This window comes from Onthophagus taurus, chromosome 11 (genome assembly GCF_036711975.1).
Source record: "Onthophagus taurus isolate NC chromosome 11, IU_Otau_3.0, whole genome shotgun sequence".
Taxonomy (NCBI): domain Eukaryota; kingdom Metazoa; phylum Arthropoda; class Insecta; order Coleoptera; family Scarabaeidae; genus Onthophagus; species Onthophagus taurus.
The window spans coordinates 24,426,900-24,442,212 of record NC_091976.1 but is presented as its reverse complement, the minus strand read 5'-3'; the positions used below and the strand labels follow the sequence as shown (position 1 = coordinate 24,442,212).

General features: G+C 36.8%; 1 long non-coding RNA gene across 1 annotated transcript; it reads right to left on the bottom strand.

Moving 5' to 3' along the window:
* Nucleotides 1–592: 592 nt before the first annotated feature.
* On the bottom strand, nt 593–1,622 carry LOC111429035 (uncharacterized). The gene is made up of 2 exons (XR_002708145.2): nt 949–1,622; nt 593–894 (listed from the first exon to the last, which is right to left on the bottom strand). It is a non-coding gene; the product is annotated as an uncharacterized lncRNA (long non-coding RNA).
* Nucleotides 1,623–15,313: the final 13,691 nt, after the last annotated feature.

Sequence of the window (15,313 nt, the reverse complement as noted above, 5' to 3'; positions counted from 1 at the left end):
ATTAGGGGAGCACTGCGTATGGTAATGTGAATGTTAAAGGAAATTTACAATATGCTATTACTATATACATTATTCTATTTTTTTCTTTTTTTCAGTTTTTTTTTTATTTTTAAATTTAACATAATAAACGCACCCTTAACTGAATCTGTCTGGATTATTTATCCATGCTGTTAGTTCTGCATTGAACTAACTCTATCCTGCCACACCCTTTAACGCTGCAGTAGGCAAGAATAAATTGAATATCTTGATAGATGCGAGCAGTGGAACGTGCAGGTGTACAGCATACACCGCGTACGCACCTCTATTATTACCTTTACGATTATTATTTGAATCGCGACAGATCCCAGGGGCGATACGCGGCGACGTCGCGTCAAAAGATGGTAATTGGGCCCGTCTGGCTGAGATGACAATCGAGAGAATGAGCGACCTCGCACGGGACAGCAATTTTTACCACTTCACCTAATACGTTTGCTAGTCTTGAATAAAAGATTTATTCATGTAGCAATCGTGTCCAGCAGGACGCGGTCTTGCTATGATTAATAGCGAATGTATACGTGGTGGTTCTCACATGTGTAAGTTAAAAGGTTTTTGCTTGAGTTTCAAGAAATGTTTATTAAAAAATATGGTTACAAAAAAGGATAACAAGAACAAAGTTGTAGTTATAAATAATCGATTTTATTAACCCACAACTGCGGCAAAATTAGATGCTGCTCTAAACTTTTTCCAGTGTCTGTATGATTCGAAGAAACCACGTTTTTTACGTATTTTAGATGTAGCTTCATCTGTTTTGGAAGTTTCCGTTGCAAGTTTAGTTTGAACTAAATCAGATTTTTCATTATCTGGTAATGGGTGAGCTGTGATTAAACACGTCCATAAAACCATTACAAGAATTATCTATTACGAAAAAAAATGTTAATAAGTAATGTTAAAAAATTGATTTAGACTTACAAAAGTAAATTTACTCATTTTTCTTTTTTTATGTAGCGAACACTAAAGAAATTCGTTGCACAATAACTCATGAATGTTTTTTTGAAGATGCCTTTATATACCTATTTACGGCTGTGGCAATAATACAGCATGCAAACAAAGATTCCCCAATAACATTTTTCGCAAAAATCATTTAATATATTTATGCTAATTGATATTAAGTATCTACTACGATCGTAAAGAAATAAATAATCGTACCATAGATTCAATAATTATTGCGTTTGACGTCAATATTAATATTTTGCAAGCCATAATCACAAAAAATTCCATCCCACATAAACAAACATAAAAAAAATGATTGTTTAAACTGTTTTTGTGTGGTGTTAATTAAAGAAAAATATTCAGCGCGTGTTTTAACAACCAAAACGGAGACAAACAGTTTAGCGACTTTAAAAATTTTTTATTTATTCAACAAGACCTCTGCGGCCATTAACACATAAGTTACAATTCGACCGTAAACATGATATCACGTGTGGTCAGTTTATTTAAACAAGACATAACTCTCACTTTAACCCGCTATAACGGCGAAAGTACACGCTTTTCTGAACTTGTTCTTCAGTCTGATTCTATCCAACGCATCGCGTTTATTGCGCCCGCTAAATATATTGTTAACCTCTTTACATTCATTCTCAGATAAAGTGATTGTTACTTCATGATTTTCTAATTCGGCTATTTCTTCAGTGACTACATCTGCAACAGTTGCTAAATCATCTTCTAATTCAGATATAGTTTCTTCAGTCGTAGTAGTTGTGGAAGATTTTAGTCGGTAAGGTGTTCTTGGATGTGCTAAAGCACAAGTAATAAGAAGTGCCACAACGATTATTAACTGAAAATGAGAAATTATAAACCATAATAATAAGGTATCTCTAAAATTATAACAAAAATCTGTATTTACCTTCATGTTGACTTATTCGCACTGAGTTGTTCTTAATATTCTTTTTGACTCTTATATAGTTCGCTAAGAAGACGATAATTAATAAAGTAAAAGGTCACGAATTTTGACGAAAGCTGGATTTCCAAATTAACAAGTCGAGGGATTGCAGAAGTGTAATTTACGCAAGTACTTTAGGTAAACTTCTTTCAGTAAAATTATTAATGCACGATCACGTCTCCAATAATTTCTTTTCTGTTTTGGGTTCATCCCACTTTCTTCACGCTTAAAACCCCGAAATGTTTACCCTCTCGGCCCAATTTAGATATCCATCTAATTAATTTCAGGAGGCGAATCTAATTTTGCGTAATGCTAAGGGTAAACTGTTCCTTTCATTAAAAATTGTTTACTCTGCTTCGGTGTTGCTTTACGTAAGAAAATAAAAAATATAAAATAGAAAATTAAAAATTAGATTTAATGTAGAGACTATAGTGAAGATTTCATGCATATTATGGTTTGACTCAAAGTAGAAATTAGCTTGTGCGGTCGCGTAAAAGTTGTTAATTTCGTTTTACAACCGTATCCAGTAGCTTACCGCGTCGTAAGTTCAAAATTGCACCAGCTTTTGCACGTCGTTTATAAATAATGCAGTGATTAACTCGTACGACCCACCGCGGCGCTAGCTCAGGGTGTCTTGGCACAATGTTAAATTATGAGTGTAGCAAAGTACCTCCTATCGCGTGGGGGCGAGGTGAAATTAGGGTTATGAATACTAGTCATAATTTCATTAAAAGAATCGTAAACCCAGCTTCCGAACTGGATAAAGATACAGCGCAAGCAATCCAATAATATAGAAGTGAGCCAGAAAGGTTGAATATTTCAGTTGGTGTGGGAACCTTCAAAGGCCTTTTTGGGGTTTATTTCGCAGCCGGCTTCAATAAAACCCCCTCCTTTGGCGTTAATAAAACCTTCAATTCGCGCCGGACCAAACCGTCGAGCTTGGGACCTCTCTTTGACTACTTACCGTTTCCGATTGAGCACTATAATTTCATTTGGGTACCAGCCGCAGGGCGCAACGTAAAAGCTCGGACGTCGCTCTCCCGGGACTGTAATTGTACGGTTCGCACCCCACGGATCATAAAAGATGCAGCGTAACTCGATGGAGCTCGAGCAGACACGTTAATTTCGGATTCCGGGCGTTGCGTGATCTATTGGAGAGTAAAACCGGAGCGAAATGAGGAGGAGGACGAAGCCGGAAAACAGCCTGCGGCCACTGGGTTTTGTCTAAACTGTGGCTGGAGCTGTGCGGTTTTCATAAAACTCACTTTTTCAGGCCGAGAAAAAGGATTTAATAACGGAGCAAAATGTGTTACGAAACCACAAGTAGAGTTCGCAAGCGATGTGCGTTTTTTGAACTCCTGTTATTAAACACTTCTTGGCAGATATAGTACCTTTTTATAAACATCACGGAACATTATGCGAAGTACTTAATTACATTATTTAAAAATAATGAAAAGAACGTAAAAATCGGTTTATAATATAAATATCACATTTGTTGCTAGTCATGGATTGTTTGAAAAGTTTAAAAAGAGATTAAATTTACATAACATCAAAGTGCAAGGGGGAGCAGTTGCTGGAGTCACTAAAAGTGCAACAAAATTCGTTGAAGATCTAAAAAAAAGTAATAAGAGAGGTTGAGACAGGTTTGTTTAGGAAGAAAATGCCTGGAAGAACATTTATGACTAAAGAAGAATAGTTTGTGCCAGGTTACAAAGCAGCAAAAGACAGAATAACACTTTTATTGGGAAGCAATACCTTAGGCACTATGAAACTGAAACGATTTTAAAATTATGGTAAGTCTAGTCTTCCTGTTCTTTTAGATTTAACAAGAAAGTTACCCATCCAGATATTTTTCAAGACTGGTTTAAAAGCTGTTTTGTACCTGCGGTTACTGCGTATTCCAAAAAGAATAAGATTCCGCTTAAGATTTTACAATTGATAGACAACGCCTCTTGTTATCCTCAAATATTAAATGAACTGTACCCTAACATTTGCCACTTCTACCGGGAATTTCATATAAACTAGAATTAACGCAAGCCTAGAACTAGAATCATTCGGGTTTAGCTGCACGTCTCTCAAGACGGCTAAACCCGAATGATTCTAGTTCTAGGTCTTGTGTTAGTTCTCGTGATAGTGCTAGTGTAAAACTAGAACGAACACTAGACCTAGAATTAGAAACATTCGGATTTAGCCGCACGTCTCTCAAGACGGCTAAACCCGAATGATTCTAGTTCTAGGTCTTGTTTTAGTTCTAGTGATAGTGCTAGTGTAATACTAGAATTAACACTAGACCTAGAAGTAGAAACATTGAGGTTTAGTTCAATAAAAATATGGAACATAGTGATATCTTATCACTGTCAGTAGAACTAACATTAGACCTACAACCAGAAACATTCAGACATGTTGCATTTTATGTGGGACAAAGTAATTAGGTATATTGTTTGTTGGATATTGCATTTTAAGTGAAATTCACTGATTACTACAACCTATGGATCAGTATATAACAGCCACCTTAAATCAAATTATTTAAACGAAGTTTTAGTCAATTTATATAAACTAGAATTAACGCAAGCCTAGAACTAGAATCATTCGGGTTTAGCCGCACGTCTCTCAAGACGGCTAAACACGAATGATTCTAGTTCTAGGCTTGTGTTAGTTCTAGTAATAGTGCTAGTACAATACCATAATTAACACTAGACCGAGAACTAGAAACATTCGGATTTAGCCGCACTTCTCTCAAGACGGCTAAAACCGAATGATTCTAGTTCTACGTCTTGTGTTAGTTCTCGTGATAGTGCTAGTGTAAAACTAGAACGAACACTAGACCTAGAACTAGAAACATTCGGATTTAGCCGCACGTCTCTCAAGACGGCTAAACCCGAATGATTCTAGTTCTAGGTCTTGTTTTAGTTCTAGTGATAGTGCTAGTGTAAAACTAGAATTAACACTAGACCTAGAAGTAGAAACATTGGGGTTTAGTTCTAGTTTTATGGAACATAGTGATATCTTAACACTGTCACTAGAATTAATATTAGACCTACAACCAGAAACATTCAGACATGTTGCATTTTATGTGGGACAAAGTAATTAAGTATATTGTTGGATATTGCATTTTAAGTGAAATTCACTATATACTAAACCAATGGATCAGTGTACAACAGTCACTTTTAAATTAAATTATTTAAACGAACTTTTAGTCAATGTCTAGTAGCAATAGATAATGAAAAAGGCAGAGGCCGCGATATCTTGAAAACTTTTTGGACGAGCTTTGAACGACATTAAGGAAACAACAATACAGAAAGGTTGAAAAAAATTACATTCACGGATAGTTAGTGATTTTATCGACCATAAAACGTGTGTGACTTTAAAACCATAATAATGAGCAACTTTGTAGAAATGGCAAAAGAGCTAGATCTGGAAGTAGAATCAAAAGATGTAAACGAATTTGCTTTGCATGATAAATCTTTGAATCAATCATGATATCTGCACTAATAATTAAAAACATTTTTCGTTTTAGATACTTTTTTACTTGAATGTGTTGGCATAAAATCGAGGTATTAAGCCTTTATTATTAAAAAAAAGAAATTTATTAAAATTTATTTATGAAAAGTTGTTGATCTGCAAACTTAAAAATCCCTCGTAATCTTCGAATAAGAATACTATAATCCATGAAGCTAAGAAATATAAAGAACAGAGGGATAAACAAAAATCTCTTTCGTCTCTTAAATAACTCCAAAAATGTTCCCGAGGTACAGCACGAGTCCTTTGCGAATTTTAAGAAAACCATTTCGCTCGCCCGGGCTTCTTATTTGTTTTCCCTTTTCGTACTACTCTTGGAAGGGTTTGGGGGCCCGGTTTGTCGTCCCGGAAATCCACCGGTACGTTTTTGCGTCCGTCCTACTGGATGTAGCCGCGTATATGGGATTCCATTTGCATACTTTTATTTATCATTTCTTCTGGGACGGCGGCAGCGCGGCGTAAGGAAGTGGAAGAGAGCTCGTCGGTCTGGGTTCCGTTCCTTATACCAGAGGGCGTCGGCGGTAAATTTTTAAGATACTATAAATACAGAACGTTACGTTGCTATTGTCGCGAGACCGGTGCCGTAAATAATACCTCGAAAAGGGACCGTGCCTACGTCCTTTAAAACTGGAGCGTTCCTCCGCATTTGCATACTTTTATTGTTTCAACGGAAAACCAGGTAAGACACGTAATTTTCTAAAAATATCCTTGCAGATTCCACCTTAACGTATACGTGAGAATCGGATTTTCGCTCAGAAGACAGACGCAATAAATTAAGCTCCGCATATGGAATTCCGCGCGATTTCAGGATTCCACATCGGATTTTTTAAGGCTGAAGGCCTGCGTAGGAGTGAAATTGCACTGAAACGCTCAAACACAAGATAGCGGTCGCGAATAAATCTATCCGGTTACATAAATTGTGGTGGTGTTACTCTGGCAGAAACCAGAAAACGCTTGTTTCCGGAAAATGAGGAAGTAAACTAACCTTTCTTGAAATTTACGCAAACATTGTCCGAGAACAGGATAAACGACCACATTCAAATTAGTTGCAAAGTTATATGTATATAGCAAAACAAGATAAATTTTAGTGAATCTATTATCAACCGCTTCAATTTCAAACCAATAAATTTCACACAAGCAAGCAGTATTTCAATTAGAAACATTTAATTGGATGTCACGGCACCCCCAAAGCAAATTTATTCGTTCCCCTTTATTGCCTTACAAAGCTACTAAAAATACGTTAATTAACAGAGACTGAGACAAATTAACGACTCCGTGAGGGCACGAAATAATTTAGTTAATTAAAATAGGTATAATTTTTCGGCAATAAATATCTCTTCGTCTTCCCCATTTCTCCCGTATCCTGAAGGGGTCCAGACAAGTTATACGCGTCATTAATATCCCGGTTCCGCCGAAAATTCCCCTTCTCTCTAAATCATTCTCTTCGCCTCTTTTTCTAGGCATTGCATTTCCTCTTGGAAATTACAGGAGAAATTCTCTCGGTACATTAAACCGTCGGTAACTTACCAACGCCGCATCACCGCATCTAAATTTTCTCGCAATAAATAGTGGAGAATATTCCGGATTCCCCTCTCTATAGAAAATTACGGGTTCCGATCGAAGTAATCTTACGAATTCAGACCGAGTACCATAAGAAAAATCCTAGGCTTTCTTTGGTGGGTTCCATTCAATCATAGAGATTTTGTGTCGATTCTTCCCATTCAAAATCAACCTGTATTCAATGTGGTTGCTGGATTAAATATTAACCAAAAATGTAAAAAGAAATACTTATTATTATTACCGAGAGTAATCCTATACAAAAAAGCAACCTAAACTACGGTCTCATCACGAAATACCCCTTATATATATTTGCTCGTCCTTTGTTCCCGTCTGCACAGCATGAATATTTTAATATTTAGATGGATACAAACACGACGTCACGACGCCCTTTGTTTTAGGTCGTTTTTGTTCCGGTTTTTCGGCATCAGCACCGCTATTGTAACATCAAAAAAAAGGAATGAAAACGGGACTTCTGCAGTTGCCGAGATCTCATTGAACAAGAACGTACCTTTTTTCTGATCCATATAAAAAAGCAATAACGTCGACACGATAGAATAGAAATGGGCAGCCCTCCAGCACCAATATCGAACCTAACATACGCCGATATATCGAATCTAAATCAAATTTAAGAAATACCCATTCGACGAGGCAAAAAAATCAAAATAAAAAGTCAATGGAGCTTAAAAACGATCCATCCTTTTATTGAAACGAAACAGGAACTTGAAATTAAAGGAAAAACTTGAAATGGTTCTGTCTTTCAATAGACAACGTCTAAACGATACCCAGGTATAAATAGGATTAAAGAACGGGCCGCCCGGATTATGTTAACGACCTTATATAACTTTTATTAGAGCGTAGTTGTGAAAGTGTAATTTTAGACATTACAAGCGACCGCCGCGGGTCCCGCTTTATTTTAATCCCGGTGGCGTTCAATTAGATTTTATTGACGGCCCCAATGAATACCTAATTTAATGGCGATCTTGATTGCGCTTTAGAATTTAAATTGGATTGACACGCGGAGGTAAACGAGAAACCGACCGCAACAGCGACAGCCCATCGGATAATGAATACTCAATCGGTGATTATACGCCCGGCTCGGCTCATCGTGTAAAACGTATTTATTTTGTGGTGTTTTACGGTCTGCAATAAAAATTCAATTGCTCTGTTAATGAGAGTAATATAAGTACCAAACGAAATGAGCTCTTCACGTTTTAAATTCGATTCGAATTATTCATTTCCATTAAAAAAAAATACATAGTAATTTATTCGCTATTTAAAATTCATTCCTATTATTGATCTTTGAAATGGTTTTCTGGTCAATAATTAACAAACAAGTCTCTGTTAAAAACCGCGGTGGGAGGAACGAATTAAAAGCCCCCGGGTCTATCTAAATAACGAAAGACGTCAATTTGAATATTGAGCAGTTGAAATTTGCAAGTAGTCGAACTTCGACATTCGAAATTTCCGGTCTGCCGATCTTTGAGACGGGCGGCCTTAAGATTCCTTCGGACGGCCAATAACGCCAGAAAAGAGCCCGGAACTCGCGGATCAAAGCGGGCGTGATTAAAATTTTTAATTGTGCTCGCCGTTCGATCCGGAACGTGCGGAATTAAGGCGGAAAAAGTTTAATTTATGCTGCCCGTCGACCGTCGGAGGCAAATATCTTCTACAGACTTTTGATTTTAATTGTCCCGGCAAAGAAGTCGAAAATTTTAAATTGGGCCAGATGGAAGTTAAATTGATATTGATTAGATCCACCCTTTCCACTCATCAAGACTTGAAACTTGTAAATCTCATATAAAAAAAAATTCTTTTTTAATCCCGGCTCCTCCACCAAATATTAATTTTTAAAAATAATAATTAAAAATTTTAAGCATGTATTATAAAACTTCGATGTAACGCATTAATACGAGTCCGTTATATGAAAAAATTTTAATTTGCTCTTTAAACTGTTTGAATGAATAATTTTAAAGCACACAAATTTGAATAGTTAACCACACCGTTGTGTTTTGTATTAGTTAGTTCTACTTTTAGTTCAATTCAATAAAAATATACGACAATCTAGCACTGAATATCAATTAAAACTAGAGCTAATACTAGGACTAGAATTAAGACTAGACCTACAACTAGAAACATTCGGGTTTAGCCGTGCGTCTCGTAAGACGGCTAAACCCAAATGTTTCTAGTTCTAGGTCTAGTGTTAGTTCTAGTTTTAGTTCAATGGCAAATATACAACAATCTAACGCTGAATAACAACTAAAACTAGAACTAACTCTAGCATTAAAACTAACACTAGACTTCAAACTAGAAACATTAGAGTTTAACTGCCTTAAGAGGCGTAGGAGTAAACCAGAATGTTTCTAGTTATACGAGACTTATACTTTAGATTTATACTTTAGTTCAATAAAAATATATAACAATCTAACCGAAGTCAGTTGAAGATCTCAATTGGGTTCGGTTATAATCTATAAATTCAAGCCATCATTAGACAGTTTCTCAACCTCAAACACTTGCACATACAAACAAGAAATTCGTAAAAACATCTTTTTTTGTAATCGTATACTCTCACAGAAAGATATAGTTCTGATTCAAATTCGTATCTTGCCCACGAACTAACATGCTCATCCTAGGTTTCTTTAGAGAGAGATTTAGTTTCAACAATCAGCTCAGAACTGACGTAGACTGGAAAAATCCGTGTTTCTAATAAAGAAAAGCATTGCAATGCCTCAAACGAGTGTTGACGCAATGAGGAAATTCAAGCAAGCGTAAAAAGTTAGGTTGATTGTGTTAATAATGTGTTGACTCTGCTATGTAGGTGAACAATGTAGACATAAAGCTAATATGTGCTAGGTTGCTGCAAAAAGTATTGCTGGCGTTGGTTGATAGGTGAACACTAAGACGCTTGGTGATGTCATTCTGGTGTAGAGGGCACTGAAGTAGCAAATCTGCTTCGGTAACTTCTTATTCACTTATTGCTAGTCAAAAGTTTCACTTATTACACAAAATATCACCTTAAATGAGAACTTGGTCGAAGCGTGATGATATTTGTCATGTTAACATAAATTTTGATAAATCAAAACTAAACTAACATCGGGATACTTCGGTAACCTCATATCATTTATTCTCCTTCAATTTATTTGTAACTTTTCTGACATGGTTTTCAAAATGTTTTTTGATATTTTGCATAGCATAATTATATAACACCTAGTACATACTAATTAGTTACTTACTTTCGACTAGGGCACTAAATCGAACGGCTTCATCTTTTGAAGGCGACGCAGGTGATCCTCATGTTCGAGAAGCTGGATGGTCTCGATGTTGGGATGATCATGCATTCTCTTCTCATGTTTAGATGCGAATGATGCAATTTCTGATGACACCGATGTTACTTTCAAGTCGTGATGGAGGTCAGTGTTTCTTATGTACCAAGGTGCATTCACTACGTTTTCATCTTAGTACTTTGTTTTGGAATCTTTGAATCAGACTTGCATTTGTCTTACAGGTACAACCATAAAATTGAATTTCGGATGTCCATTTTAGTTTTAATACTTGCGTGTGGATTTTCTGCCAATATAGTTGTCTAAATTTGCTATCAAGTTCTTCACGTTCTTTCTTGATGTGAGCTTTCCTTTGGAGTCTAGCATTCAAACTACTTTGCCAATTAAAGTTAAATTATAAAGTTATGTTAAAGTTTCTGGTATCTGAATAAGTACAGTATTGGGCCAAGCACACTTCCTTGAGGAATACAGGCTTGTATTTTACGTTCTCGTACATTGACAACTTTGTCGAAAGCTTGTGTATTTTAAATTGAAAATAAATGTGTAATTATAGTGCCCCGGCTCCTCCATCAAAAATTAAATAATTTATGTTATTTTAAAGTTAAATTTAAGTTTTATCCTAATATTATAGATTTAACAAATTTTAAAATAAACACAAAAAAGTGTTAATCATGCAACTATTTAGTGTTCTTTTTTCATAAACCGAAAAATTTACGAGCTCATATTTCACACCTTCATTAAGGGTATAGCGGGTCCGAAATTAAATTTCAGATAGCGAGGGACCCGAATGAACGTTGCATAAAAAAATCGACGGCGAAGCGCACTCGATGATGGGGATAATATACGGATATATCCCACGGGAGTAAATTGTGTGTACACACGGGATATTGAACGTGTGCGGTGACTGCTAATGCATCCGTTACGTCGGGATTTTATTAATCCAGGACGCGTCTTGCGCGTTCGAAACCCGGCCCGAAAGCCGAGTGGAAGTTTTCTCGGTTCCGGATATTAGAAAATGTTTCAAGAATATCTTTCCCCGCGGGCGTTGGGGCCATCATTCTGACGCCGGCGCCGCGCTGCCACCATCGAACAAGTTAATCGACTTTTGATGAAACCCTCGCCTTGTTGTAAATTTACCTATCGGAACCACGTTGCGAGTTTGCAAACTTTGCGCGCCTAATGTTTTCGACAACTTTCCTTTGACTTCCGAAAATTCCTGTAGGATACGCGCTCGCCATGTTTTATTCACCCGTTTATTTATTCCCTTCGCTGAACGATGTTTGTTGAAGTTTACCATCCAAAATTCCCCTGTGTTACATAGTTATAAAAGGATTACACTTCAAACAAATTCAAAATAAAGGAAAAACGTGAAAATGAAATAGAATCTCTATTGGATGCTTTAACTAATGACAAGAACGATTATACCCCACGAACAGAAACCGCTGAGTCTTGGAACTCCCTCGTAGAGCAAGCAAGAAAGCATCCAATGCTAAAGGTAAGGTCAACTAAATCATTTATCTCCACGTTTTTTTCTTCACCCTTCACCATCTCTCTCGCACTGCAATACGAGCGGCAAGCTTTTGAACCACCGTAATAGTGTCATTTGATTCTAAGATTATGTCCGCAGGCCCTCTTTTTGCGCCAAGCTTTCTGTATTTGTCGACCAGGCAGCGGTATAAAAATTCAATTAAGCCCGTCGCGGAGATGTATTTATATACGACGGAGATTTATCTTAACTAAAAATCGCTTAACTGAAATCAATTGCCAGCGGACAGCACGGCAAGAGGTTTTGTCCGGCGGAAAAACGTTAAGTCTTGGACGACTGTTAAGGCAGCAACTGTGCTGACTTACAGATGTGCACACACGCAAAAAACAAACTCAAGAACAAGAGTTTTCCCCCTTTAATTATCAGCAAGGTTTTAGTTGCGTTGGATACAGTATCGACTTTTAATCTGAATTAATATACGCATTGTGTTGCAGGAACCGCTACTGTGTTGACAATCGGACGCAACACGAGAGGGAATATGTAACAAGCACGGTATTAATGTCGTAATATGCGATATCACGCTATCAGCACGTAGCCAAGGACTCAACCCCTTTGCAAACATTACGCATATCATCAGGTATGATGAACGACGACGTGTTTATTTTATATTAATGGGACCTACATGTCATCTCTTTATAATGTATTAGTACCTTGCTTCAAAAATTGTTTGAAAACACATAATGTTGGTAAGTAACACATAAAGGAGTTCCTACAAATAAATAAACCTTCTTTCTTGTTAAGTATGTGTATAGTGCATTTCACAGCGTCAATTTGGCATGCAATTGGTTCAAGGGACGGAAACAATTGCAGTAAACAATGGAACGTCGCGATCGCTTCGGAAGTCGGCTGTAAATACGCGACGACATCTGGTGATGGTTGCAGGAAGCGAGGCGTCGCCACTCGAGGGGCAATTAATATAAAAGCAATCGCGACGATATTTCAATGTGAACGCCGCCGCCTAGCGGTCGGTGGCGGCATAAATATCTGAGCCGGTTGACATCGACGCACGATTTACTGCTATTGACTTGTATAAATACTCGAAACACTGAAAACGCGTGTTAAAATAGAAACCGAGTTGCCGATGTGTTTAAATACGAACAAAAAAGAATGGGAAAAAAGAAGCAAAAATTGAAAAAGATTTTTTTGATTAATGGACGCAGGAAATGGGTATTAATACGACATCATTGTAGAAGTGGATTGCCGCGTGAGACAAAAGCCCAGGACTTTTTTTCTGTAACATATCTCCTCTTCCCGGCGAAATTCGTCCTCTAAATTTGACAATTTATTGAAGTGGATGAAAAGAATTCTTCTCCGTTGAGCCCCCTGAATAAATTTCACGTAAAATCGAGTTGATACGTTTTATGTCGTATGAATATATTGAAATCCAAGATATGTATCCCACCAAAACTACTTTATGTGTCTTTCTTTATGGTAAATGCAATACAGTTTTTATTCTTTTTTATTACGTATAAAATAGAGGTAATAAATAATTGATATAAAGAACCTCGACTATAAAAATAGTTGAAATAATGCTGCACCATGTTGACTTGAGTAAAACACTTGACTTAAGTTAGTTCTCTGTGACAGAGCACTTAGCAGAAATCACATTGTAGGATTTGTCACTTAATCCAGCCTTGCAGCATGGAAGTTTCGCAGGAGACAAGGAACGTGATCGAGTTCGGATCCGATGCGCCAAAAGGAAGTTGCGTAATCCGGATGCTATAATGTATAACATACACATATCCAACGAAATAAACCAACGATTAAGGTAATTAGTGTGTTAAAAATTGGTTTTTGAAAAGTCTTATCTTGGTACCTTCATCTACATCTAAACAAAAAGTTTAAAAATTGATTTATTCTGCTTTTCTCTATAATTTTTCTATGTTTTGTTCTGTTGTATCTCTAAGTAGCAAAGATGTGAGCAAAATAATACTAAAATTCCCAATTTCAATTTAATGTTTCGTAAAGATAAGGTTAAAGAAAAAAATTATTTCTGTCAAACGGCTTGGATTTAAGAAATTAAAGCTTTTAGGTTATAAAAGAATGTTTCAGGTTGGGTTGTACCAAATTTTAAGTTTCTAGTATAATTTTTTTAAGGATGAGATAGAACGAATGGAAAATATCAATAAAACAAACAGATTTTCAAGTTACAAGATTTTTTCTCGGAATTTGCACTTAGCATAAAGATGATTGTTTCTATATAATCTAGACAAACTCTTAAAGATATTCTGTTCTGTTATATTGAAACTTCATGGTCCTGGTACAGTCATTTGACACCTGTTGCACTCATTATAGAAGATTTAACGATTAGCATTTTGCACTTATACACAGCAGGTTTGGGTTGATATAATATTAATTTTAAAACCTCGGCCGCGAGTGACCTCGGTTAATTTTAGGATAGAAAGTCCTTGATTTACGTTATTAAGCCGAGGTCGCTTGCGGCCGAGGCATTAGGTTGTGCTAACTAGATAAAGCCATCCACTTTCTGCATGAAGTTGCATGAAAACTAGGGCCTCGGCCGCCGGCAACCTCAGCTTAATTAAATGAAACTATCCATTTTCTGTTCTAAGTTTAACTAAGAACGCATGCAACTCAGATTGTTATACATAATGTAAAGTTCTAATATAATGCCAGATCAACAATCTGGGTTTCGTTCGGGTTTCAGCTGCGCAACAGGTTTATTGAACCTTACTGATGAGGTATTTCCTTCTAGAGAGGCCGGGCAAGCCGCACTTTTGTTATCTTTGGACTTCACCAAAGCATTTGATACAATAAATGATAATATACTTGCGCCTAAACTTCATTATTTTGGTCTTGGAAATCAGGCTATAATTTTGATAAAGTCATTTTTGTCGGATAGATCTTAGGTTGTGAAGATTAATAGTCAGATATCGAGTGCTCCGTCTGTTACTCGTGGACTACCTCATTGGTCCATTTTGGGGCCACTATTGTTCTCTATTTATACATCTGATTTTAACCAAGTTCTTGAGCATTTGCAGATTCACTTGTATGCAGATGATACACAGCTTCTGCTGAATTTTAATCCAAATAATTGGTATGATGCCTGCATAAAATTTAACTCAGATGTAGCATTATATTTTGATGTTGCAAAACGCCATGAGCTTTTGCTTAATCCATTTAAGTCTTCTGTTCTTCTGTTTTGCGGTAGTTTCACAAGGAGAGCAATTAAACCTTTGATATCCGGTCAATTGGTGGTGGATGGCGAACCTCTTACCGTTTCTGATGATATAAAAATTGTAGGGGTTACATTGGATCATCAGTTGAGGTTTGAGGAGCATGTGGCCAGGTGCTTGAGGGGTGGGTATGGCGCCTTCCGTCTCTTGTATGCCCCTAGGAATGTCTTAAATTAAAAATTATGCTGTGTGGTAGCTTGGTTTTAAGCAAATTAAATCACTGCGACGTTGTTTATGGTTCAAATTTAACGGGGGCAAGTGGGCGTCGTATCCAGAACCTCCAAAACGGTTGTCGAAG